Raw genomic sequence first — 5,893 nt, forward strand, 5'->3', positions numbered from 1 at the left:
TCATGAGGGTAGAACCGTTGTGATGGGTTTAGTTCTTTCATAAGAAACTCTAGAGAGCTTGCTTCCTGTCTCTACTCTCTGCCATGTGGGGAATACAGTGAGAACCATCTGCAAACCAGGAAGTGAGCTCTCACTGGACACCTCGATTTTGGACTTCCCAGAATGGTGTTTAAGCTACCAGTCTATGGTTATTTGTTATAGCAGGTCGAACTGATTAAGACATACTTATTGACTAATTATTAATTATGAACTATGAACTATTCTTCAATTGACTGTCTTTTTCCATGTGTGCGTGTGTGTGTGTGTCTGTTGTGGTTTTACATAATTGAATCATAGATCCCTTTAAAATTCTCTACAGCCATGCCACCCTGAACAAGCCCGATCCCATCTGATCTCAGAAGTTAAGCAGGGTTGGGACTGATTAGTACTTGGATGGGAGACTACCTAGGAAGACCAGGTGCTGTAGGAGTGAAAAATAAAAAATAAGGGATTATAAGCTGACAAGGTCCTTGCAATTTGCAAGGTCAACCAAGGGTTCCCTCACCTAAAAAAAAAAAAAATTCTCTCTCAGGAAAAAGCATGTATTAAACATTTAGTGGTAGGCCATTCAATGGACAAAAATGTGAAAGTTTAAGGAATTAGTGTGTAGCAGAGATTTCTTCAAGATTAGAAAAAATGAAACGTTCAAAACAGAACCCAGGTATATGACATAATTGTTAGCTTATAGTGATTGACATTTAACATAGTGTTCACTTACTTTAGTTTGGTTCACTTTTGTTTTAGTAGTCACTTGACCAGTGACATAAAAAGCAAGACACTCTCAACAAGGTTTGCACTAACCTAAAGTGCATCTGACTCCTCATGACACTAAATCTCTAAACATCAGGATTGCCTCTGAGAAATACAAGACTAAAAGTGGGAGTCATGTTTACCTACGGGTATCATCCTTTTAGAGTCTTTTCTTTATTTTTACCAAAAAGTATATATATATAAAGATAAAGTCTTTATAGTAAGATTTTTTAAAAACTACATATAAATGGACTTTATGTATTCTGTGACTGTTCTCAAAATATTTTAAAGATTAATTAACATCGTTATGTATTGATAGATATATTTCATTTAATTTTAATGATAGTATTCAGTTATATGAATATATGGTAATTTATTTTTCTCTTTCTCTATCAATTGATATTTGATTGTTTCTTTTTAACTTTTATTAAGATTGCTACTATGTACTATTCTTGTAGACATGCACAGTTTTCTCTAGAGTGTGTACCCAGGAGATTGGCATATGGTTAATACAGTTAATAGAGTATGCACATGTTCAACTTCGCTAGATAATGCTTATCTCTTTCACAAAGTGCTTGAATTAATTTCTTTCTCTTCAGTGAAAGGTGTGAGAGTGAAGTGTTCCCATATCTCCATATGTGCCAACACATAATATTTTCAAATACAGTATTTTATTTTTGCCAGACTGCTGGATGTTTAAAGCAGTAAACTATTGTCATTTTAATGTGCATTTCTCCAGCTGGCAGTGAGTTCAACATCTTTCCATGTTGATAAATTGGCTATTTAGATATCTGCCTTTGTGAAGTAACTATTTAAATAGTTTGGCCAATATTTTTGTTTGAATTTTCTGGACATTCTCTATTGTTATATCTTTCTATCTTACATGTTTTATACACATGCTCTCCAAGATGGTTGCCTTTAAAAATAAAGAGTCTTTTAATAAACAGATATTCTCAATTTTAATGTAGTTACATTTATTAATTTTTTCCTTCATTAGTAGCATGTTTTGAGTCTCAAGAAAACTTTCGCTAACTTGAGGTCACAAAGATATTCTCATAGACTACCTTCCAATACTTTTTGTATTACCTTTTTTAATTAGGTAGTTAGTCCATCTGGAAGAAATTTGAGTGGGGATCAAATTTCTTGCGATTCCCCTTCTGGATGCTGTTATTGCAACACCAATTATTGAAAAAACCCTATTTTCCCTGCTACTCTTCAGTGACCCTTGCTGTATATCAAGCATCTGTATATGTGTGATCTACTTCTAGGCTCTCTATTATCTATCCCTGCACCAATACTGCTCTCTCAAAATTTATATAGGTTTATAATAATTAATAATAATAATAATATTTTGTAGAACAAGTTATCCATCTATAGTATTCGTCTTCAAGATTACCTAGGCCATTATTGACTCTTTGCAAATTTGTATAAATTTGAGAATTAGCTTTCTCCCAAGATATGTATTGTGATTGGGTTCAGATTATGTTAAAAGTATAAGTCAATTTGAAGAGACTTAAAATTTCACAATATTAAGACTTCCTATCCAATGTGATATATCAATAGATTTATTAAATTATCTAATACATGTCCTTTAAGTTTAATAATTTTTGAAGAGTTATTACCCATTATATATTTATTCCTATGTATGTTTTATTTCTTACGATATATAAATTATTTTTTAAAATTTTTTTCTACTAGGTTTTTTGGTTGGTATACATAAATTCAATTGATTATTCTACAATATTTTGTGTTTAGAAAGCTTGCAAACTTCTCATAACATTAGTAATATCTGTGTTGACTTTTTAAAAATTTTCTAAACACATATCATCTAAAAATTGTAGCAACTTTGATTCTTTTCAATCAATCCTTAAACATTGATTTACATTTGTTGCTTTAATAAGAAGGTCAAGATTTCCAGTAGAAAGGTAAATAGAAGTAGAGATTGGGACAACTTTTTCTTGTTGGTGAATTTAAAGAGAAACCTTTCAACTAAATGTGAGGTTGGCTGTAGTTTTTCTAAAGATATATTTATCAGGATGAAAAGTTTCTTTTTGATCTCAATTTGTTAATGTCTTATTGTGAGTGAATATTGAAGTTTATCCAAAAATCTATTAAATGACCACAATTAAAATTTTTTTAACTGCTATCAGGTGCATTACATTATCAGTAGTATAGTAACTTCTGAGAAAATAATTCTAATATCTTTAAAAAGGCTTAAATTATTAAGAAACATCAGTAATACCATGGGGTCCAAGCATATTTTCTCTATTCCCAGTTTTTCGTCTATTTTTAAATCTTCCCATAAACACATTGAATTTTACCTGTGTTTTGTAATGGAAGTGCTCTGTTCATCTCACTAAAGAGATATCTCAATTCTTCAGATTGTTGTGACAAATTTCTCCTAATATTTATAAATTCAGTAGATCAGATACGAGCAACAAATTATTATATTTGTGATATTATTTTTTGTGCAATACTGTGCTTACTTTGAAAATTAACAGCTTATATATATGAGCTGATAGTATTTGAATGTATAGGTTAGAAAACTGTTCTATAACTAAACGTAGTTTCCTACTTTGAGCCCTAAAAATTCATTCACATGCGAAAAGTAGATGGTCAGTCAATTCATGAAACAATAAAGAACAATAAAGACTACTACTCTATAAAAATCTTGTGAACACAAGATAAACTACAAAATACGCAAGGGTATTGGATATAATACGTTTACAGCACATTTTTAAAATACACAACTAGAATAAAAAGAGGCAGAGAGAGATAGAGGTATTTTTCAGAGCCCAAAAAACTAAAGCAGGAATCCAGATAGGTAAGCTGGATAAAGACTTAGGACATACGCTAAGACCTGGGTAAAGAGACAAAAATTTCTGTAATATATGTTAAATGTCTTAATCACAACATTAGAGGTCAAAGATGATTAGCTTTTGAACACAATGTTTACATCTATTATATTTTTGTAACTTATAAACTCACCATCAATACAGTTTACGCCTACTGGTTTATTTAGTCTGGTACAAGAGTGCCTTAAAGATGAGTCAATAAGATAACCAAGAAATATGAGTGGTAAAACTCATAAAATATGTACTTGTATGTATATAACTATTTTTCATTAAATTATCAGTTATGTACAGGGAAAATTTTCAATTTGATCAAATAAACAGTATGATTTTATTCTCAACCATTTTCTGACAAACTTGGCATGGAAAGAAATAATCTTAGAGCTTATCCAATTCTTCATTAATACAATTTGATATTGTATAATTCTGAATAATTATTATACACTCAATATAATGACAAATACACATTGAGAGTACATTTTAGTTAATTTAGCTAGAATTTTTAGCATAGACTTTGGTATTATTCTTTGTAGATAATAATCCATCAATTGTAATCAGATCTCAGATGTATTGTTTAATGAAGGATAACCATATCTGACCTTTACCTTTTGTTGGTGCATGACTACTAAAGGGACTGCATCAGTTTTTTTTTTTTTAATTTAATTCCCTTCCCACATACCCATACACTTCTGAAAATAATGAACCTTATCGTCATGCCAGTAATCCTTTTATAAACATAAAGAATTATATTAATGAATGAAGCTGCAGCACTGTTAGGCAACGAATGCTTTGTTTCAGAAGCACTGTCGGATAAAGTCAGATATATTTATGCAGTGTGAAGGAGCAGATACATGCCTGAAGCCCTTGGAGGTGGGGAACTGGCATTTTTTTGATTCAAATGGGACTCTAACAGATTCAAAATCCCCAGTGACTGCATCTCTACTTTGCTTAGTTTCAAGCACTGCTATAAAATATTGTATGATAATTAGTTTCAATACAGTCGTAAGCTTTTATTTTTAAATGGCCTACATGTTTAATTTACTCAGTATGCCTTTAATCTTACCAGATTGTGTCACAATAACAGCTGCTTTTTAAAGTCTCAACTGGGACAGTAGTTGAAAGTCCTTGAAAAGTAAATGGCATATATTCAATTAAGCTAAAGAAATTGCTAAAACAAGTATTATTTAGTGGGCTTTTAATTAGATGACTTCTCTTACATTGGTGGTCTGAAAGGGATTTTGCAGGCTCCCAAGATTGGGCTAGTTAGAAATAAGACCGTACAAATGCCACTTACCTCTTATCTTGAGAGAGCTCATTCACAGGTTGGGTATTTCTTTGTCATCAGCATCCATATGTCTGGCATTACACCATTAATTCCTCAAATGATGCTCAAGAGGTAAAATGAGGTAGATCATCTTTAGGTGGTAAATCAAAGAGAAAAGACTTTTTGGTCATGAGACACAGTGATCTTTAACCTTATACCCCAAGAATTTTCCAACATTAGGACAGAGTGGCTGAACCATGATTAGGATTTCTTCCTTGCTTGAAATTTGCTAAAGCAGAAAGAACATTCACCCTCTTCTCCATTGGAGTTATTCACAGTCTCTCAGTGGGTCTTACTTGTATTTCAATAAAAGGCCTTTTATGTTTTGACCCCTGTTTATCTTACTAGCCTTACTCCTTTTTACCACTGCTGCCAAAATTTTAAGTTTCAATTCTGGTGATACTGAGCTTTTTATTATTTTCAAAATCATAATGTTTTTCAGTTTCTTTGTAATTTTTCTCACCACTTGAGATGAGCTTTCATGTGAGAAACTCTGTTCAAGATATTACTTTAGCATAACCTTCTCCATGACTCTTCTCAAGATTCAATATGCTTCATCCTAACAAGTCTCCCACCCCTGACAGTGAATCTCTTGTTTTCATTTGTCGATTCTGTCTGAACACATATCTATGCTGTAAATGTCTATTTCACACAATAGATGACGAGATTTTTTTGGTTAAGGATTTTATGTGGTTCAGATATTTTTTCCATTATATATACTATATATTCAATAAAAGTTGGTTGAACTAAACTTTATCAATACATTCTTTATTCTTCCCACAAACAAACTTGCCAATTATTGATTCACTGCTTCAAGTACAAAAGGAAGCAACACAAACACACATACACACATGAGTTGGTATTAATATAGAAAAATCATGGGATCATGGCTTTTATACCTAGGTCAATTCTTATTTCTTCCACCTCC

The 5,893-nt window shown here is 31.7% G+C and overlaps 1 pseudogene; it reads left to right on the top strand.

The window, feature by feature from the left end:
* Positions 1 to 350: 350 nt before the first annotated feature.
* LOC120591392 (uncharacterized) lies at positions 351 to 469 on the top strand (annotated as a pseudogene).
* Positions 470 to 5,893: the final 5,424 nt, after the last annotated feature.

Source organism: Pteropus medius, unplaced genomic scaffold, assembly GCF_902729225.1.
Source record: "Pteropus medius unplaced genomic scaffold, Ma_sr-lr_union100, whole genome shotgun sequence".
NCBI classification, from domain to species: domain Eukaryota; kingdom Metazoa; phylum Chordata; class Mammalia; order Chiroptera; family Pteropodidae; genus Pteropus; species Pteropus medius.